Below are 24,225 nucleotides of genomic sequence, written 5' to 3'. Positions count from 1 at the left end.
CATCCGCATTTGTCGGAAAACATTTATCAGGATCGGATTTGCGCTATTTTTAAAATTTAAGAATAAGTAAAATACTGTTTGAATAATGACAATTCATCGGAATCAGAATCAAACTGATATTGTTTTATGTGTCCAATGTACCTGTTTGTAATATTAGAAATAAAAATTCTGGATATTTTATTCCGACTACGTATTTAGATCAAACTTAATCCCACATAGATGGTTATATTTATTCATTTTACACGTAAAATTACGCTCATTTTCGTTGGTGAGTAAGGATGACATCAGTCCGGACCTGGACTGTTCTATTTTCGGACATCTGGTGGCTATCGGCAAACGACAACTTGGAATTGTAAATATTTTTTACAATTGTACTACTGTTTCTCTCGTTATTGGCATTAAAATTTTATAAGTTATATTTTCATTTCCTAAACTATAGATATGAAATAAAAACAAGTCACAATGTTTTTCAAAATTTTGGAAAAATACGTAGATATAACGCCAATTTATTATGTAACTCGCAATGTGAAAAGTAATTTAGGTTATATGTTTAAAAAGATATTTCTTCAAGAATTTGCAAAAATAAGAACCCTTCCACAACAGATTGTTGGAATAGTCTGCATATAAAAACTTCAGTCATTTTCTCTTCTTTATATTTTTCATAGCCCTTTCAACGCACCTTTTTACAAACCTTTTTTATCTTTCATCAAAATTTCTGTTCAGCTCTAAAATTCTTCCCCTTTGCTTAACTTACCTATATTCTATATTGCTTCTTAACAATTTGTATCTGATTTTCTCTCCTGATTTCTTTCGGTCAGTATAGCTTTTCTCTTATAACACTGATTATTTTCTTTCTATACAATTTCGTATTTCGATTTGTCTCTCTAAAATGTAGTATTTCTTTTGGTCTCTTAAATTTAACTACATATTCTTTGGTTCTCACCTGCAACGTACATGCAGACATATCTGTGTCTCATACCCCTTGGGAAAATTGTCATTTTTACTTTCTGAGGGTAACCTAGGGAAGCATTGTGTAGGGTCCATTTGATGAATGGTTAATTCCATGTTTCTCGACGTTTCGTGGCTTCAAGAAAAAAAAGATGGTCTGCCGTTTTCGCCTCCTTGGCGATTTTATTAGACAGATAATCGGATATTCTTTGTAGGGAAATTTTCAACGTATATTAAGAATAGGTAGATGGTAAAACACAAACAAAAATTTGTCTGATCATCCCCACCTAAAATTCGACGATCTTCTCAAGTAAATGCTATTTTGTATAAAAAACGTAAATACCTATATAATAAAAAAATGTGAAAATTAATATGGTTCTGTTCCTCCGGTCTGTTAATACACTGGTTTGAAATTTTGCATTAGCATTATCACGAACATGGTAAATCACTAATTAAAATGTGTCTCTTCATTCCTTTCAGAAACTTGATGAGATCATCTCAAAATTTTGATAAGTAAATCTCGCATGAAACTTATATCTAAGTATATTGTGACATTATTTGTGGTTCAACGATGTGTTTATATTTTTTAGAATCGTTTATACGACGTTTATTTAAATTTATCAAAATTCTAGGTACGCACTACAGTTCCCATTCACCCTTATTATACATAGTAAAATTGATACATATATTTATACTACTAAAAGTTGATGACATCACCATAAAATTTTATTAAGAAAATCTTACTTGAAACTTGTGACATATCATGCGATTTTGTAGGTAATTTAACAATCCCCATATATTTTTATTTTAATATAAATTAATATAATATAATCATCTAATTACTCATAAGTACGTAGATATTTATTAACCTTTTATTTTGATTTTTTTTAACTAACGACGCCCGCGCCCTTTTAAATTACTCGAAACGGCTGGCAATATTGTTACTATTCAAAAGCAGATGCAATGGTGCAAAATTAAATATTACTCTGTCGCAAAAATCCTTCAGTTAATAAGTTTCATTATTTCATTAGGTAATTATGAAAATATTGAATATTTAAAAGTAAATTTCAAAAAATAAAGAAATCATTTCCACGAATAATGTTACCTACAGTTTCATGTCACGAAGTAACTCCCACAACACTTCAATTTATAAATAATAATAATAATAATTTAAAAGAGAAATTGTCACTTCACCATGTCACAACCGAGTTCTACGTGAGTAATAGTAATAACATGCCATTGTAGCGTGAACAAATTTAAAACTGAAAAAATGAGCACAGTTCACAAATTTGATTTTAATTCTTTCAGAAACTTTGTAAACTTTAAATAAATTTGTCGTAATCATCATCGTTATTCAATTCTAAACAGTTTACACATTTTATATCATAAATGTAATAACAACTTGTTGCATACTACAGACTGGTAATTTGATAAATATCACAATGGAAAATTTGTTCTTGTCCAAAGGTAATCTTGTTATTTTTTACAAAAATTTTTACTATATAATAAACAACAGACATATAATGAACAGATTACTTAACAGCCGTAGAAAAACGTCATTTTCTTGTCCTCGCTTTATTCGCACATCCCGGATAACTCGGAATTCGAGGATATTCCACTCCGGGTTAAGTATTAAAGTTTGCAGGATATACGCCACCGAGCGATGAATTTATCTATAAATTCAGCGCGAGTGTTACGTAACTTTCATATAGGATCTGCGGTAATTTGTTTTTTCGCCTTCCTTTTTGTTAATATTATTTTATGTGTTTAATAATATTTCCAGACACGTACTTTTTATGAACTATAGAAAAAGGACAAAATATCCGCCTCTGCTGGAATTGGAAGAAATATTGCGAAGCTTTATTTTGGCAGGAAAGTGTAAATTACGTGACACGGCTTAATCTTATTGCGTAATTATTATTGTTGTTTGCGAAATTAATTAAAGAGGGGGAAACATTCTTATTAATGTCCAAATTGTTCAATGGGAGAGTTTAATGACTATTCTAGACACGAGCTTAATGAAATGATAATTATCATGCAGATGTTTAGTTTAAAACAGAAATTACTATAATAAATTAGTGAATATATTAATTAAGCCGCTCATGATAAACAGTTTTGCTAATAAAAATGCTGCCTTTGTAGTGGCCGCTATCGCTATAAATTGATATCTTTTTTGATCCACATATGAATGGCTTTTCTAAAACACTTATAATAAAATCAGATTATATATAATAACGCGGCGCTTTAATAAATAATTTATTAATACTAGACTACTCGGTGAGATTTTTATAAACGAACAGTTGTGAGCACCGTTCTTTAGATACAAATACCACCACGCCATTTGACAGCGATAAAATTTCATGGTGGTATTTATTCATCCAAAAAATCCATTTACTTTTACAAACTAAGTATGTGTGACAATACATAACAGTTTAATTTGCTAGTTTAATTTTAATTGATGACAGATCGCTGGGACAAAGCGTTTTAAGCCAATAAAACATCGCGGGGTTTTGTGGAACGTTGTACGTGTAAAAGTAGTGGTTAAATATTCTTGTTAAAACCCTAGAGTTAATAAACATCTTACACTTTTTTAATGGAAGCCTATTTGTAAGCACCTCAATTTAAATGGCTGAAGAATAAAAATTATAAGCTCAAATATATAAAAACTAGTGTAGAATATGTGGTACAAAATCATCGTTTAATATTACAGAATTATGTATATTTGTACTTTTTTACCTGTCAAAATGCTTAGGCAAGAAACACTTCAGAATTCGCACAAAACGGTTTATAATCTCAGCGTTTAGGCGTTATGGCTCCATCTCTTAAAGTTATATCGAATTATTACCAACAGAAACACGTTTTGTTTCAGATAACAGTTTACATATTTCAGAAGGCATCATTCTAACGAATCCGAATTCAAGAATCACTTAATGTAAGAGACGTCTGTAAATAAAAAAAATCGTTAAAACAGTCCAGTAGATTTTAAAGCTGTGTGCTTATATAATTAAGTCAGTTTAATTCATTACAGTCGTCGAAACTTCCCATCTCTGTAAACAAGAGCAGCACATCACCAATAAAACCCGCGAGCAAATTAAACGCTAACCTCCATGGTAAGTACATCGAGGTGTAATTTCATTTTCTGCATAATAGTTCTGGTGCAGCTCCACCTTTACGAATCGCATAATGAAGTTGGAAACGTATTTTGCGTATTTTTATTCTGCAGTTCTGTCCAGACCTATTTCTCCATTAGCATAGTAATTGTTGAATCAAGCCTTACTTGAAAAACGCAATAAACCTTCAGATTTATGTCCACCATGTATATGAAATCGTCACTTCCATTATAATTAAGATTTTATTGTCGTTATTTCATCTTAAAAGAAATCATCAAAGTAATTGGCTATAATTTATAGAAATTATTGAAGAACGTCGCAAATTATCCTGCGGAATTGCTCTGAGCTGATTCTTAATTGTATGCCGACCACGTGTTAGGTCTGGAAGGCAGATGGGGTAAATTTGCCCTGTTTTAGGTGGATTTAGGCGAGGAATGGAATTCGAAATAGACGAGGGAGCTTGGTGGTGGAGAAGGTGTAGCGGGAGCTAAATAAGCGAATTAGGGATATAGTGTGGGAAAGGGTGGTTTATCCAAAACTGTAACTTCACTAAGAAAGTGGTGGCGCGCGCCGAAGTGTTCATATTTGTGGTTAACGGGGACAGAAAATGCTCATATAAGCATTATTGAATTTGATGTAAAATAATTAAATAGATCAAATTTTCATAGGATAATTTTAACCGGATCTCATTTCCCACAAAAAGTCTATCGAAGACCTTCTCCTATGGCAGGACTAGCAAGTAAAGTATTTTAATACGGCACCTAATTGTCTGTCTAACCTAATATTATTTACATTTATTGAGTTTTATGCGGAATCCGCTATATACGTTGTTGGATAATATCTTTTTAAAACATGAGATAAGTATGTCTGATAAACACAGAGACGAATTAAATTTTAAAAAGTATTGCAAATGATGACGAGACTCTACAGTTAATTAAACACTGGAAGATGATACCTACTAGCAGTATACTGTAAGACACCGTTAATAAATATTTTATACTTCATAAATCGAGTAGGTACTTATTAAATGTAGATAATATCTAGCCAATAGTATATATACATACAGAACATGCAGAACGGTGATACGTTAAAGTCCTTAGAGATAATCAGAGTCACAAAACTGAATGCAACCTGTCATGTCTACGGTTCTGAATTGTCCAAGCTGATCATACGTTACACACAAAACACGATGTTTACTGCTCAACATTTCGAGGAATTTCAGCTTAGGCAATTGATGGACGACAGTGTGATCTGCAAACCATACCAGTATCTTGAATTTTTTACGTACGTGATAAAACTTTGCCTCAGTCTTTCACTTAAAAGATGTGAGATTTCAAAATATGTACCTATCTATCGTACAGTCCAAGGCTGCATTTCGGTTGAATTGTTTGTTCTGTTTTAGTCTTCAGAATTTTCTTTATTATTAATACACAGTCATTCTACTTACAGTAAAAGTAGATTTTCTTAGAGCTGTCTACTTGTAAATGTAAATTTAAGACTGAAATGAATTATCATTTTTATTCATACCCAATTTCTTTAAATATGAGCAACAACTTAAAAGATAAGTTTAAATATACCTAAGAGTTAGTATGAACTTAAAAGTTTTATTCATACCACTTAGAAATACTGAAATATAAGGTTATATACTCAGTTTTATTCGCATCATTTAACATTATTAATCATTCCGTTATTACTTTTCAGCTACGAGTTTAAAACTTCAACGAAATTTGTCACTTCTGAAACAAAGAAATGCTTAGTTTTGTTTTTTATTTTTAATGTAAGTAGATGAGCCTTATAAAGTTCCAAATTTTTCATTATTATGTCAACAGCTGTTTTTGTTTTGTGTAAGTAGGTATAATAATCACAATGAAGAAATGATTACGGCAAACTACTGAAATTTGTTAAGCAATTAATAATAATAATTTTAACAGTGTAAAATACTAGGTAAATTAGAGATTCTAAAATCTTGTTGATGTTCCTATATCATAAACGTTGTGTATTAGTATCTTTTAACAGTACTAAACACTACAATCTTGGAAGAATTAAAGCTAACTAATTATCCCATAATATCTTAAGTTCTTATTATTTTTGTTTTTCTTGATAATGATATGTGACAACAACTAACTTCGAAAAATGTAAACAGAAGTGAAAATGAAAGAAATAAAAACAGTTAGTAAATGTATGTAAGTATTTTTGGTGGGAGTTGTACAAGTAATAGAAAAGAACATAGAGAGAATCAAAGGAAGAAGTAGTAGGTAAGGCAAAAATATCTAAAAACTAAGAAAAAGAATAAAGAATCAATATATATATAGGCTGAAACAAATCAGTGCCAAATGGGGTTTCACAAAAATAGAATTAAAGTACACATAGAAAATTATATTTTTTTAGTGTAAACTACGAAATCATAAAAAAATTAAAAAATTAAAGTTTTCTTGTCATTTTAAGTCTCACAAAAATGTGAATTTCTCATTTTAGTCTGTCTGTTGTTTGTATGCTTCAGATGATTTAGATACATGATTTCTAAATCTAGCCAACCGATTTTATTTTAAAATTTGAGATCTAAATATTTTAAAGTGGTCTTTATCAAATTCTACAATAACCGAAATTTATGTAGAATTGTAGATACTCATTTATCACCAAAAATTCATAATGCCATGTTACTAAGAACAGGCCCAATTTCATGACGATTATGTTGTTTCTATTATGAACTTCGATAAAAAAATTGGTATTAGGTACGATTTGCAAAAAAGGTCACCCTTTAAAAATACAACCAATTTTCTGTTGCTAGTTTTCTGGAGCGAAGATTTTTTTTAGGTGATTACAAAATATATCTCCAGAAATTAGCATGTACTTTCCATAGCATGTTTTTTGTTGGTGTTAACATGTATATTAAAAATATAAATGGAAGATGAATCAATAAGCCGCGCACTTCTCGATATCTTATTAATTTTACTAGAGACAGGAAATAAGTCAGAGATTAAAATTATCAGGCTTCCAAAACAGAACAAAGTAACACTATTTTTAACTATAGGTACATGAAAACTCCTGTTTTTGAGGTGCAATAGATCACTTAGTTTTTTTAAATACAGTACGTTATCACCAGCTTTGGAGTAGTAAATTTAAATTTCATAAAATAACATTCTCTTTCAATTGTAGTCTATGAGTCCGTGTTGAGTTTTTACCCTAGGCTTCTAGATTTTTCTAAAAAAATTTAAAATTGTAGGTAAAACATTTTACAATTTAAATTGAAACTGAAAAACCGAGTGTTCTGAAATTTTGCAAACGTTTTAAAGTTATCGGAAATGTGGTAAATCGTTAATCAAAATTGATCCGTTTACGGCTCCCCTAAAAATTGATAACGTCATCTCAAAATTTTGCCAAATAACTCTTATCTAAAATGTATATGATGAATCTGTCCTTGTGATGTATTATTCTATTTATATTTTTTAAAATTGCTTATACAGGTGACTCAAAAAAAATTAATGAATGAGTCAGTTTATTTTATTGATTAAATCAGGAATGGCTTACTTCATTTTCTCGAAAAGTTGGCAATACAATATAGGTACTGTGATTTGAAAGTATTACACTGCACCTACTCACATTGATATACATGTCCTTGTACTGTATATGTTTTATGCACAGGGTGAGTCAGCTAAAGGGGTACAAAAAAAACAACGGAACAAAATATATTACAAATTTACCATTCAATTTTTTTTTATTTTTCAGATTTTGAGGTTTTTTTTTGTTAAAAATAAAAGATTGATTAACTTGACTATTTAATATTTGTAAATTATTGCAAATTTTCTTTAAAAAATGTATTAATTTTCTGACTAATGTTTTTCGCTAGTGCAAGTCGACGTACAATTTGGTAAAATGTTGAATTGAATTGTTCGCAAATGAAGCATCATACATGAAATCATTTCACGTGTCTCAAAAAATGCTTCATTACAATGCAAAAACGTATTTCGAAAACAAAGCGCGGGAAATGTTTTAAGAAAATATTATTTTACAAAAGCAAATAAAACATATTATCAAAAGTACCTAATAGCTAAATACTGAACTTTGCAGAGTATTTTTTCTCAATTTCATGTTAATGAAGTGCTACATACATATAATTTATTCTTTATTTATAAGCTAAATTCCTTTAACACAGGTTCATAAATAAACAAGTTATTTGAGGTGAATCCTTTTAGCAAACTTACCCTGTATTTCAAGGACGAGGGAAATTCTGTCGAAATAAACTTAGAACAATTTTTTTGTACAAAAAATTCGCAACACCAATTTTTAACATTGTATGAATTATAAACAAAGCTATGCGCTTTCTTGTGATATCAATAAAATCAAGCATACAAAATATTAAAAAAATTTAAATTATCTGTGCGTTATAATTTTGGAATATTGATAACAGTAGTACTCAAATACCTACTTCAATGAAAAATTAACCCCGACTCGGGATATTGCTCCTGCAGTAGTACTATATATTTATATTTTTTTACAAATACCAAAAAAAAAAATTAATTAATTAAACTGAAACTTTTACTGATGAATCTCAGAAATTCCACTTTCTTCCATTGGTAACATTTCAACAACAGAATTATGTTATGATTATTTTACAAAATACATACCTATGTATGTCAAAATTGGTATATTTGATCCCACAAAAACAATAGTTATAGATAGTTAAATATTTATTGTAGGTACTCAATAAATAAAAGTATATTCGAAATATGAAAAAATAATTACATAAGATCATCATTGTCATTTTTTAAACAGGACTATCAGTCAAAAATGTTGAAGTTTATTCGTAATATAAATAGTGTGTAAAAAAAGAAGAGTTTTATGTAGTTGAATATCAATGGAATACCTAAATTCTTTACCAAATTTAGTACATGTTTTATAATTCGAGAAGTGGAATATTGCATAATTGGCATAATAACAATTGAAAAAAGAAGTACCAGATAAGTATGTTTAGTTTAAGAATGCTATACTTAATGAATTTAGAAGAAATTTAGAATCATAAACATAAGATACTCTACTGTTTAATTCGTGTATTGTGAATTAATTCAAATCTATAACGCCAAGTTTGAAACGATTTTGAATTAGTTGCCAGTCAAGATTCCTGAATAGGCATTATATCGTTAATAACAGTTAAACCGCTAAGAATATTTTGGATATCAATTTCGTTCCGCAGTGCATCCGTTTTTTTTTTGTATCGTAGTTCCTAATCACCATGTATGTGCAAGCTATAATTTCGACCATCATTTCACTAATGTAGTTTTTATTGAAAACATTAAACGTCAGTAGCGTCTCCGCTTACAACTCGTTCGGCAATTACGTTCGCGCAGAACCGGTTTTAGCTAAACATCAAGCATGCATCGTAACCGGTCTCTGCGTACTCCGCGTACTCCAGCACGTCTCAATCAACATTCCGCCTTGCCCTCTCTTCCTCTACGCTACAAAAATTTACCTGCCAATCAAAGTTGTGCAATCGAAACTCCAAGTGACTCTCATCATCAGAAAACCCCTCGTCCCAAAACTAAACCGAAGCAATCTGACTTCTTCGGAACTCGTGCACTGGAAGCATCACCACAATTCACGCGACAGATAGTTGCAGTGACACATGAACGACGACTCCTCTATCAGACCGTCTGTCAGCATGCTTTATATGTTCATTTTACAACAGTTTACTATAAGGCCTGCTTCAGACGTGGAGCTTTTAGGGTTCCCATTCGGCGAAATGGCCAAGAGCGCACCGTATAGGTGAGTCTGCGATGTTATCCTCGGTATTATATGCAAAGCGGGACGATTGCCCTGCTCGTCCCAATATCGACGCCACTTTACGCGAATTGCTCAACAAAAATTGAATCGGCAAACCGCTCCCCGTGCCCCAAATAGGGGCTGTAAAGCCCCAAATCTCGGCTTGTTCCTCGAAACAAAACCGGCCTACTTCCGAATGAAATATAGCCTCGTTTGCCAAATGGATTCCTTCAGCTGGATGCCGAATTCGCGGAAAAACAGTGGCGGCCGATCGCGTCTCCCACTGGGTACGCAACAATATTATTTTTATTTTTGTATTACTACTATTACCGTTTATAAACAAAAATATCGATAACATGTGTAATAAAGGTTTAGGAAAAAAACTGTGACTAGTGACACTCATCTCAACTTACCTTAGTTAAAAGATAAGCCATAATTAAAGACATATTTCTCACATTCTTAATTCTCGACTTGCACACAAATAAAAGCTCGATTTCTTGATTTTCTTGATACGTTTGTAAGTATTATCACTATGAAGGATTTTTACGTTCATTTGAAAGATTTTGGAAACGTTTCACTTAAACTCATTAAGAATTTTTTTATTTACATTCACTATTGCTTAAAATTAATTAAATTTAAATTGTTAAAATTAAATAAATAAAATAATTAATTGTTTTAGAAGATTGCATTGATGGCTGTAGGTAAGTTAATTTTTACTTGTAGGTACCTATTTGTCCAAAATGCGTTTTAGACCTGATGATCAGTGTGTGTTACACAAATTTTGAAAATAATATCTAATACCCAATACGTAATATTTATTTTTTTAGATTAACCGAATAGCAATAGGTAGGAATATTTAAAATACATTACAGTTACACATAGTGAAGACACTTCCTTGTGTAGTCCTGTTATTGTTATTTAGGCCAACGATGGTCGAACAACCTAAAGTTTGATTGCATTTAGGAAAATACTCGGCCAAATAGTGAGATAAAAAATGGTTTCATGATGCTCAAAGTCCACTATATACACCTTATAAGCACCAACAAGTTAATGTTCTATTACAGATTTCTGAGATAAATTCCAACAGATAAATTACAACATAAAGCCAATCCGTTCCTGTTCATCATTATTTGTCCACCCCCAATCTTTGATCGAGGGTCTGTACCTAATCTAACTATAATTTTACGGACTGTGGACTTAGGCTCTTTAACTTTTGGACTGTAAATTTGGATTAGTATACAAAAATGTTGTTCTTACATTCATACATTTTAAATTCTTTTAAATACCTACACATATAAAAATTTTAGAAGTTGTCTTTCCTAAAAAAAAATGTAGCTATAAAAAAGTGTTACCTCAACTGTTTCACGAACCATGCTCACCACTTTTTCTATTTCGGCTATTATATCTTACGTTTAAAATTATGAAGATTCGAACGATTAGATGAACGTTATGTACTCACACAATTGCACAAAAAATCTTTTTTTGTGTGGTAGGTATTAACTTCATTAAAAATCACCTGTGTCAAAATACGTTATAATTCTAGCACTAAACAGAAGTGTTTGTTTTTCATTTTACTGGAAACACCACAAATTAATTTTTTAGAAGGAATATTTGTATATACGTTTGGATTTGTTAAATTTGTAAATTTTTTTGTAATAGATTTCCAATCTCAGTTGCGTAATTAACTTTCTTCAAAAGTCTTTTTGAAACACAATGGTTCTATTTGATTTGCCTTTCAAGCTATATTTGTAGAGCGAACTGGCACAGACAAAAAACCTGTTCGCAGGTTGTTTTAACAGAACTTCCCTCGCCCTTGAAGTACAGTACAATAAATGCAGATTTTTCAAAAAATTTGATTTTACGAATTTATAAATGAAAATAAAGATATAGGTATATCTAATTAATGTAAAATGTAAGTAAAGGTAAAGTATGTGATGACGTCATCAACATTTTCATTAATTTTTTGAGTCGCCCAGTATATGTAATTCTGAAACCTTTGAAACACTAATAAACCACAAATGTAGAATTATAATATTTCAATTGCATGTTTCAGAGAAGATTTATCAGGCAAAATTTTGAGATGGCGTTATCAATCTTTTCTAAAGGGTTAGATGAACGAATAAAAGTTGATTAACTATTTACCATGATTGCAATAACCTTAAAACATCTGCAAAGTTTCAAAGCATTCGGTTTTGCACTTCCAAAGTTAATTTGCAAAATGTTGTCATACAATTTTGATTTTTTTCCAAAAATCTGGGTGTCTAGAGTGAACACTCAATACGGATTCATACACCGCAAGTGCAGGATTATATTATATTATAAAATTTAAAAAAATCTATTATTTTAAATTTTGAAGATGATGTTATCCCATTACTGGTGGGGACGATTAGCCAAATTTTGCTTAGCGTTTTACCATCTACATGATATACCTAATATAAATACAAAATTTGACAACAATCCGCCCAGTACTTTCGGAGATTATCTGCCTAATAAAAATCGACACAGACAGACAAACGTATAGACGGACAACGATGGACAGACGGAAACGAGAGACCGGTTTTTCATATTATAGAGGTTATGTAATGTCGGAAAAACATGAAAGTGGCCAGCTTATGCTCAGGAAGTATATACAAATTTAAATTTTAATAACATTCAACACCATTATTTCAGGTTTTTGTTTCATTGTCAGAATTATTTTGCCAATAATAAAGCTTGAATACCAACATTTCTATTTTATTTGCACTTGAGTTAATTTCTAACTACTTAGGTATTTACATATTGTCAAAAATTAAGTAAATAAAAGGTAGGTAGGTATATACAATATTAATAGTACTGTTATATAATAAAAATGCCAGTATACTTAAGTCATAATGTTATGACGTCAATTTAAACGAAAATAGAAAGATGTTTACTGAACAAGAGAGGAAAGTAACATATTTTCCTACCGTGCACAAAGAAGGTAATTTATACTATCTATCGTATGAGGGTACATACATTGGTTTAACACGCGTAGGTACACCTAAGTTATTTTTTTTAGAAAACCAAGAAATAAGCATTTTTTGATTATTATTTCTTTGTTATCTAAAGTGAATAAAACCAAAATTTCTTACACTGAGTGAATATCTTCATTTTTAGAATCGTGTGTCAAAACATTAAACTTTTCCAACACGGACAGGTAAGACATAATAAACACTTATTGTTTAATAGCTTAGAAGTATCGTAGGTACTTATTTGTTAACTATCCATGTCCAAAATATTGACTTCATTTTCTAACCTTAAGGTTAATATATACTCCTTAGTTACAATTTATTCAAGCTTTTAGTTGCATGTCTTGTTAACACACATTTATTGCTTTGTTTTAAACTCCAAAAAAGTTTTATCCATTTATTAAGTTAAGTACAGTTATTTAACCAATAGGGTAAATGTGTACAAGAGTACGCACTTAGTGTAAAACTGTCAATAACTTTTTAATTTTTTTGGATAGACAAATTTTATGATATGGGTTCGTCATATACATGTTTAGAGATCAGATATATTTAATTGTACGTCCCAAGACCACTATATTTTAAGAGTAATTTCAATTTTTGTCAAGATGTGTAAATGCGCACTCTTAGACAGTCCACTGCACAAGAGTGCGCATTTGAACGCTTATGAGTGCGCATTACATTTTATGAAAAAAATCCTTATTTCCAAGGGGAAAATAAATAGGGACAAGTGACTACAGACTACACATACAACGGGATCCATATTTCTTCGTACTCTAGGGGTCTTGAAATTCGAGAAAACGTAAAAGTAGAGAGTCTGTCGACGGACTCGATTACAATACTTCATTCGCTTACGCTCATGAAGTAAAAATTAAAAAATAAACATCACCATAACCACCACCACACAACTTGAGAAGCAGTACAAAGTAGTAGAGTTAAATAATTCATTATAGTATCATATGTATAAGACTACGTATCGCAAGTATTGCGCACTCTTGTACATTTGTACATAACCTAATGTTTTCAAAGTTAAAAGCTTTTGATGTATAGAAAGTATAAAACTGCTAGTGTATAACGACACCTTAAAGGTTACAGCTAATGAACATTATTACTGTAAAATAAAAGAACTGGTACGTACCTTACAAAAAACTAAAACTATGAGCGGTAAAAATTACATCCACACAACGCGTAAACATAAAATCGACAGTACGATCAAACTATAAACTATATACAGGTCACTGTTGCACCTTTATCTCAAGTTTAGCATTGGATTGTGAATGGTATAACTTCATCTTACCCAGATGGCACTAATAAGCAGAAATCATCAGTGCGTACTCTTATACATATGCGCACTCTTGTACACATTTACCCTAGGTATTTTAAGTTAAAACAAAATCGTTAAATACAAAAAAAAAGTAACGAAAGTCTTTCAAACAATTTTTCCCGGTCAACTAAAACCGTCTAAAAATGTCGTTGCAACTTTACATTTCAATTAATTGGATATTGTAGGACTAACAAAAACATTAGTCACAGACATCAATAGTCCAAGAACATTTAAAATTATTCTTTTTTCTAGTTATTTAATGGAATTGTTCCCTTTGTCCTACCAACATTTTATTACCTATAGGTATTGAGCTTATTTAACCACTAAAAAAATTCCCAAATAAGGGTATCATTTTATTTAGCTTTTATCAATAATATCGTAGTTGTCAAATTTGAATTTGACTGAATTTAGAAACCGTTTTTTCTCAACACTTATTAAGTATTATGCAATCAACAAAAATCCGGTAAAATCATTATTGTGGCTTTTCGAAAAACATATTTTATTCTCCCATTTTTGTACAACATTCATCGATTAGTTTTGCACTTAATTCGCAATCTTTTTAATGCAAGTGGTGAAAACTGTTTCAATTGATGTACCTGATAATACTACCTAATATTTATTTTCTTTTACCGAAACTCAAAAATGTTTACAGGTACATGCGAGCAACACGGATTTGGTTAACTAAATAAACAACTTTGTAATACACAGATAATTTGCATAAGCGCTGCCTACCCTCCATCCCCAACGAGGCGCCACTGTTGAAGAACCTACACAAATGTGCGATCGAGGCGAACGGTTTGCACATTTCGATGCAGTGGAGGAGTTTCATTTTTGGATGTTGGCGTTGGCAAGTTTGGCCCATTTCAGTTTCAGAACAAGATTGGCAGTCCATTATACACATTTCATCAGATAAAGTTTTCCGTTATTTTCATCATGCTGAACCAGTAAACATGTGCTTTATTTTTATATTTCAGCCTGGTGGAATTTTCATAACTGTTATGGGAGATTACAAGGTCTGTGGCTCTAGAAGTTGGAAACTAGGATTTGTTAAGTGAGGCTTTTGCTATAAAGCTAAAAAAAGAAACAAATGTGTATCGTGTTTATTAAAATTTAGATATACTGGATCCCCGGTGTTTTATTTTAGATGAAAGTAAAAGGCATAAGACGGTAGGTAGATATAATGCTAATTTGTAATTAATTTAGTGTGAGCTATGCCAGCAATAAACATAAGAGGAAATAAGAAAATTAATGGAGTACCTGCGTTATCTAATTAATATCCTTAGTTGTGAATCATTATTTACCTGAAACTTGTACAGTCAAATTTCAAAAAATGAAATTTAGAACATTAATTTTAGTTATCACTCAATAACATTCACACACACTACGGTAAGATTTATGACTACGCCGACGTAAAAGTGTGAAACACATACGAATAAATTCGTTTATCTAATGCGGTCAACGAAAACATAAAAAAAATGATAATATAATATGACGATTCTCTGTAGTAACACACTGCAAAATTATGATTAAAGTCTACTTTTTCACAAAGCATGTAGCTGCACAGTAAATGGAAACTGTTAAATAAATTATTTCAGATTAAGATAACTTAATTAGAACATACCTACCTAATGTTTCCAAATTGTGTTTCGCCAAAAAGCAGTTTACGCAAGTTATACCTATCTACTTAAGAAAAATTGATTGAAACCAAATTTCTGTAATTGCGCAAAATTTTCATATTAAACAAATAATTGAATAAGTAATAAATAAACTGATAATTTACAAAAATACATCAAAAACTTAACATACCTACTTATGTAATTTTAGAAACCACATAGATGTTTATTATTTACATTTGTACAATACCTACATGAGAAACCAAAGTTAGAGGTAAGTAATAATTTAACTAGGTACTTGTTATTATATTGTTAACATGAATCTTAATCGCAGTAAAACAGTAGTTTGTCCTTCCGTTTAGCAAGTAAATATTGTTGTCAGAACCTGCATAATTTGTCAGTATTTATGAGCTGAGGATAACTAATAGTTTTACTGAAATTTTGCAAATAAATGAAATGTCGCCTCAAAAAAATAATAATAAAAAAATAAATATTAAACGTGACGTAAAAAACTGCTATATTTTCATAAATGTCTAACTTTTACTAATTTAGTTCGTAATCTACTTAATATGATAATTTAATAATTAACCAAAAATTAATTGATAACAGCGAAGTGGAATAAATAAAAAAAAAATATTATGTCTGCACCTACTTACTCAAAATAAAAACAAGGTAACACCTTATCATTTAGTAACATATATTTATTTTTAAATATCAATTTAAGGCCTTCAGAAATAATAACTTCATGCGGTTTTTTTCAAGATACTTGCAACAGATCATTCATTATCAATGCAAAATCAAAACATACTCTGAACAACTTACTAAGAGACTAATGTTAAAAAATAAGTTCATCATATATTTATTTAATGTTACAAAAATCCGCTGTCTATCCACATATAAACCATGTATTTCGTTGTCAGGATTTAAATATACTTCTTTCTACATTCGTAGAAAGCCGAGTTATTTATTCCTGACATTATTTCAATGTATACCTAAATGAGAAAATAGCCTATTTAGACTATACATTTTTTATTTTTCTGATTTTATGCACGCTCAATTATAAATAAATGTGTAGTAGAGCTACTTTAATATTACAAACAATGAATGAAATCAAAGATAACAGCCATTTGGAAAAATTATGCATTCATAATAATTATGAGGCAATTTTCTCTAATCGACCCACGATCATGAATAATTATACAACTTTGCCTAATGCAGGTAACTATTTGTTTCCGTGCATATTCATGATATATCGGCCATAACTAACAACAAAGTATCAAAGCAAAAAAGTATCACACGACAGATCTCTGATAAAAGGTTCGAATCTATCCGTAATATACATAAATGAGTAGATAAAATAGTCTAGGTTAATACGAAATTCAAGAACACATTAGCATAACTCGACTTCAAACTATTCCTTAAACAGATGAACAAACTATTTATTATAATGTTAGTCACGTGTAGGTATGTCCTTACTCTCTTTCAGCTTACGCTACGGAATCAAAGAAACAAAAACACTTGTTTAGCACCATATGGTCCCTTCAATATGAAAACCTAAACGAGGTCATCAAAGTCTAGTCCACGTCAGTCAACTCAGACACCACTTGTGTGTGATATATGGCTTTATTACACACACACACACCAAATGTTTCTTGTTACTGACCAACGACAATGCGAATTTAATGTTAACCAAACAACAAAACTTCAAACAAAAACTTTATTGCCCACTATTTCTTGAGAAACATCCGACGACTCATATTTCACCATCAAAAGACATAATCTACGGTAAGTACTGTATGTAAATGAGCACACACGTCACAGTTACTCGTGCATTTTTAACCATTAAAGGCCGTGACGTCACGTGACGTCACAATTGTCCCAATTGACATTTAGTGGCTTGATTCGACGTTAGGTTATCGATTGGTTGTTGTGTGGAGGATTGATCAAACGAAAATAAAGCAAGATATGAGAGAAAATTATTGATTCCGGAAGCAGTTTTCCTTTAGGTAGATAATTGGACCAAACGGCGTCCGAGTCGAGAGAATTGGTACATAAACGCACAGTGCTGCTTCAATAGCTCGGTGGAGAAACTCCGAACTAAACGCTATTAAAAGACGAAGCCAATGGCTGTGTGCCAATTCACTCCACCTTACGCACGTCCGAAGTCAAACACTTTCTCTTTCGGCTTTCATTCCTCCACCGTCCTGTCCTTATTTATATTTATTTATCTACTCACCAAACTACAGAAATAATCCAATTATGACCACGAAGACACAATTGTACCCAGCACTCGCACCGACTAAAACAAATAACACCCTAAAGTATGGATGTACCTACTAACTATAATAAAAATTCACTGAAGAGGGGAATAATCTGCACGTGAATGCTAGACTGTGAGGGTTCCGTCAGGGTGACTCGCTAAACCGTCACAGTCTAAGCGGCGAGGCAATGGACCATTTGTGCCGTCAGCTTAACCCCGGCTACAAAAGTTGGGACTATTTAACCGAGCGAGAGCATTTTATACATGTAGTATAAATCCAAGTACATCATTAGACGGTTATATGACTGAATAATAAGTCTTTAATGGTTTTTGGACCAACCAACATTTTATAACGAATCTGATTGGAAAGGCTAATGGGGGTCACCGTTCCGAAACGTGTTTATAAGAAAATTGCACCGATATCAATCGAATCGTTGAACTCTAGTCCATATTTAAAATACGGCAATTCGCGCTAAATATTTTTCCCCGCGAAATCTTCCTTCTTTCTCGTTTACCAGCCGCTAGAAGAAAACGGAGAGGGGACGTACGTCGTCGGGGATCCTCGGTGACTTTCAGCCGAGCATAGGCTTCAGCCATGATGGTAACAAGGAAACAAGCGTTCACGTGATGAAAATTATGAGTTGTGGACCAATCGCCGAGGAGATACCGGTCGATACAGTCATGGCAACCGGAGAGGGACCGCCTAATAGAGAGAGAGAGGGAGAAAAGCGGCAAGGTTGCCAACAGAGACGGGAAAAAGTCGTAAACCGTCCCATTGGATGACAAATAGTAAAAATTTTACGATTTTCCATTCTGAATGTTGCTTATACATTTGGCTGGTAGATGTAGGTATCTGTCTGTTTTACTTTCGGAGATGGTGAGGACGAAGCACATTTTGGGGAAAATGGGAAAAGTAAAGTTGGTATTTTTTTAAATTATTTCAGGGAGATTTTCATCTATGGTGGTTTTAGGCATTAGCTTCAGATGCATTTTTATTTCATTTAGATATGATAAATTGCGGAAATGCGTCATGATTCACCAGTATCGGGTCACATGTGCTTTTATTAATGCGTTTTGAATTGTCGTAGGTCAGGACAACGGAAATCACTTTTTTCGGAGGAGATAAGTGCGATAGTTCAACAAAATATCGTAAATTTTCCACTAGAAGTGAAATAAGTATTTCGTTTGTTATTGCCTGTAACAAAAGCATGATACCTACTGCATACTTTACATTTATCACTAAACTATTGATAGGTACTTTAGTTCCTGTCTGCGTATGTAAAATATGCGGAGAATATTTATTGTCGAGTTAATCTAACCGGATCTATAAATCTTAAGTTAAGCTCCCGCGGGTGTAGCTTTAAAGCTGTGAAAGTATGGTGATTTGTGTTGATTTCTTTATTAGATTGATTGGTTGAATTGTTCATTAAGGTTTCCCTCATTAAGGTCCGCTTAACCTAATCAAATTTACACGCTGCGTGCGGTGTATTCATTATGGAAATGGTTATGAGGTAATTTTGGCAATGATATATTTGTGGTGGGTCCTGAGCGTATAGGTTAAAAGCGTTAATAAAAATACTGACAGCTTTTCAATTTCTGTGCCAATTTTATGAATAAAATTGACGTGTAATTTTATCCATGGTATTTTTGAAGCCGAAGATTTATTTTATATGTTTGATGGCCCGAATTAACAGTAAGTAGGTACATGACTGCTGCTTTTTTATCTAAAATATGTAGGTACATGAATTGTGCATTTTTACCAGAAAAAGTTAACTGACAACATAGTAAATGACTCACACACTTCTAATTCTTGGAGATTAGAATATTTAAACGAGGTCAAATTTGAGAAAAAATAAATGGTCTGAAAAATTAAAAAGAATTCGTAACGTGAACAGCATTAGCCTTTTTTCTAACTTTATACTTAGGCATATTTTTGTGACGGACTTAAATTTATTTTTTTTATAAGTGGATGAAACTGGGTAAACAAATAGGTAAGTATCATTTATATTTGTTTTATACACAATACTTAAAATTGAATCATGAAAATACGTATTTTTGAAATAAAATTGCAATTGTGTGATTTAACCATCAACCAGTAGGTCCTTAATTACGATCCATCAATATCAATTAAGATAAAAATCCTCCACCATTTCTGAATCTTCCACTATGATCGAACATCATCATTATTCATGTAAGAATAACAGCACAAACATTGTTTCAATAAAGTCTCTTAGATATGTGATGACTGATGACTTGATCAGAATTTTATCGAAAACAAAATTCTAATAAACGTTCTAAATTTTGGTGTCGATATCGTTATAAAAGTTAGAAGAAAAGGCGGAAGGAGAGTATGTATCTAAGTAATAAAAGCACTCTGCATAATGAGAACGTACAGACTAAACTGAAAAATTTGCATCTTCGTATTTTGGTTGCTGTATATCAACATGTTACAAAACCTTCAAACGTAATTTTTCGAACAGCAATGAGTAAATTTAAAAACAAGAATATATTATTAAACTAATGTGTAATAGGTAACTTATGTATGTAAGGGTGCATATTTTAAATCTAAAAATAATCTGGTAAGTTCATATCAATCTCAACAAATCGGTTTGAGAATTTCAGACAGTGTACCTATGTGTTCTATGTGTAAAAACTTGTCAAATACACAGTTAGTAAGCATATGAAAGACAGATCGAAACGAACAACCTGCTTCTTTTTATTCTGGAAGATCAATTTTTATATAAAGCAAAGTATCTTCGTTGATAACTATAGTCACTGTACGAAAAGTCAGTAGTAATGTATAAGTCCAGGCGATAACAATACTGGTTCTCTATTGGTATTACAGAACCTGTCTGTGCACCACTTACTGATTTTATATGTCTCTAGCTACAGACACAGTGATAATGCAATAACCCTAATAATTCCATATTGTACCTTTTAAAACACACAATAATCGGTATTTAAACTATGTTGTTTGTACGTATAAAATAACTTCATCTCTGGAACTGGGTTTTATTTTTGTTCACTTAGTGAAACATTTTTGTAATACCTACCTACGCCTTCTGTTTACACTAATTAAAGCTGCAAAGAAACATCTAACTCCAGTGTTATTCAAACAGATTCGTTTTTATTGAGGGTAGTTACGAAATATTATACTAATAATCCTAATATACCCATCTTGAAACATATGTAGGGTAAATGTGTACAAGAGTGCGCATATGTATAAGAGTACGCACTGATGATTTCTGCTTATTAGTGCCATCTGGGTAAGATGAAGTTATACCATTCACAATCAAATGCTAAACTTGAGATAAAGGTGCAACAGTGACCTGTATATAGTTTATAGTTTGATCGTACTGACGATTTTATGTTTACGCGTTGTGTGGATGTAATTTTTACAGCTCATAGTTTTAGTTTTTTGTAAGGTACGTACCAGTTCTTTTATTTTACAGTAATAATGTTCATTAGCTGTAACTTTTAAGGTGTCGTTATACACTAGCAGTTTTATACTTTCTATACATCAAAAGCTTTTAACTTTGAAAACATTAGGTTATGTACAAATGTACAAGAGTGCGCAATACTTGCGATACGTAGTCTTATAGATACATATGATATCTACTATAATGAATTATTTAACTCTACTACTTTGTACTGCTTCTCAAGTTGTGTGGTGGTGGTTATGGTGATGTTTGTTTTTTAATTTTTACTTCCTGAGCGTAAGCGAATGAAGTATTGTGATCGAGTCCGTCGACCGACTCTCTACTTTTACGTTTTCTCGAATTTCAAGACCCGTAGAGTACGAAGAAATATGGATCCCGTTGTATGTGTAGTCTGTAGTCACTTGTCCCTATTTATTTTCACCTTAGAAATAAAGATTTTTTTCATAAAATGTAATGCGCACTCATAAGCGTTCAAGTGCGCACTCTTGTGCAGTGGACTGTCTAAGAGTGCGGATTTACACATCTTGACAAAAATTGAAATTACTCTTAAAATATAGTGGTCTTGGGACGTACAATTAAATATATCTGATCTCTAAACATGTATATGACGAACCCATGTCATAAAATTTGTATATCCAAAATAATTAAAAAGTTATTGACAGTTTTACACTAAGTGCGTACTCTTGTACACATTTACCCTAAGCATAGGTACCTAATATTTAAGGCAAACTGACCATTAAAAGGGGTCAGTTTACTCACACTATACCTACTTTCGATCAGTGCCAAGTGTCGAAGTAAAAATATATTGTTTTATATCAACGTCTTTCCTCATTGTCTGTTTTCTTACTTAGGCATCTCCTTTTTTGTAAATTAACATTTTTAAGAACAATATTTGCATACATGAATCATGTAAGTTTACATTAAATCTCGCAAAAGACAAACACACATGAGTAAAAAATCAAGTATTTTTTGGCACAGAATAAAAAATAAAATCCTAAAATATAATAAAAAACGGAACATAAAATATGGTTACGACTAGTAAGAAAAATGGAATTAACTGACACGGTGAAGAATCGAATCCCAATTAGCACATCCATGAAATATAACTCTTATACAAATTACAAATTATCATGGCAATTATTTAAAAAATGTGAACACGTTGAAAAATATATATATAAAGTAAGGCAGAAACAAAATATAAAATTAAAACAAATCGATACAAATGACCATACCAACAGAAAAACGATCAAAACGACATCTGAAATACAATCCAGTAAGATTAATTAGGTACGTAAGTATTATAAATGTTAATATTACAGATTTTGTTTTTTTTTTTTATGAGAATAGGTGGATTAATAAATCAGACATGTAAACGTATGCAAGTATACTAAACATTTTAAACACGATTAACTTCATAAATTTTTGAAATGATCACATCAAATTTTGGTTAGAGATCTATCAAGCTGATAACGTCAAAGCGTCTGTTAAATTTCAGAGCAGTGGTTTAGTTGCCTTTACCACAAATTGTAAAATTTCAATGTACGATTTTGAATTTTCTCCCAAAAATTTTAAAATTTCATTCACCACAGCAGTTTTAAAATTAAAATTTTTCTTGTGTAATTTCAAAATTTTCATAAAAACTCACATGTATAAGGCAAAATAAAAGGATAGATTAATGAAACCAAGGATGGATGCAAATTATTTTAGAAAGTTTAATTAGTTTAGCTGGTATAATTTTGAAATGATGTCGATGTCATCAAATTTTTTGTTTCAAAGCAGACTCAAAGTTTCCCAACAATCAGTTTAGTAGTTGTAGAATTACGAGAACAATAATAAGTATCTCCAACAGACAAACAGACGGTAGACACACGGAAACGGGGGAGAGACATTCTCCTCATTCAAGCCCAAAACTTGGAGAAAACATGAAATTAGCCCTAACTTACGCTCAGATTTAGAAAAGTCAACAATATTGTGCAGTTAAAAAAGTTAAGGACATCATTGTCACAATGATATAAAATTCGTTTGTAGTAGGTACCTCTAAGTAAGTACAATTTCATTTTTAAAACAATGCACAAGAATCGATGTGTGTTCCTTTGGTTCATCATTTGAGATTCTTGGCGTAGGTAATTAGAAATTTAACACCAATACTTAGTTAACAGGCAACAAACTAGTGTTAGACAATTATAACTCAAGTAAATTAGGAATGCATTTTTTCTAGAATTTACTACGTGTGATAAATTAACACTCTTTATAAAATAGTTAAAAATTATAATGACTATAATTATAATTAACATACCTAGGTAGCTAGCTAATTCCCCAATCGCAACATGGATTTCTGAAAGTATTTTCTTTCGTGATCAGTCTTCTTTCCTGTTTAAGTAACCCGTTTAGTAATTGCATAATTGACATTATCAAAATTGTATCAAATAATATAGTCCTGTACCTACTCATGGTTTATGAATCGATTTTGATTTTTGATTTAGTTTATTATTATTACATTTGCTTATTGTTTAATCTACCTTGCTCTTTATGAACACCACGCAACCAAGTAATAGCACGCGTGGCGCACTGGTAATGTTTCTGCCTTACTATCCAGGGTCGGCCCTAATAATTAATTAAATCAATCACTCTGTATTTTTTTATTGATCAAGTTAAAAACGAGTTTTCCCATTTTTTCGAAAATGTGAAAATACGCACGTGTTTATTTACTATTGATAAAATAAGAATTATAATGATAATAATAATAATAATATTCGGAACATTTTGTTCGATTGTGGCTTAATTAATAA

The 24,225-nt window shown here is 31.4% G+C and overlaps 1 protein-coding gene across 1 annotated transcript in view; it reads right to left on the bottom strand.

Annotated features, from left to right (window-relative positions):
* The window catches only part of LOC135129213 (homeobox protein abdominal-A homolog), a 408,569-nt gene extending 390,456 nt beyond the window's left edge, over positions 1-18,113 (bottom strand). The window contains exon 1 of the mRNA XM_064056350.1: positions 17,973-18,113. The gene's annotated coding sequence lies outside the window, so the exon portion shown is untranslated. The remainder of the gene's footprint in view (positions 1-17,972) is intronic.
* Between the last annotated feature and the right edge of the window lie 6,112 nt (positions 18,114-24,225).

This window comes from Zophobas morio, unplaced genomic scaffold (assembly GCF_036711695.1).
Source record: "Zophobas morio isolate AGI-343-1 ecotype UQ-CSIRO unplaced genomic scaffold, CSIRO_AGI_Zmor_V1 ptg000014l, whole genome shotgun sequence".
In the NCBI taxonomy this organism is placed as follows: Eukaryota; Metazoa; Arthropoda; class Insecta; order Coleoptera; family Tenebrionidae; genus Zophobas; species Zophobas morio.
Note: the sequence above shows the minus strand (reverse complement) of the source record. Positions and strands in the feature narration are given on the sequence as shown.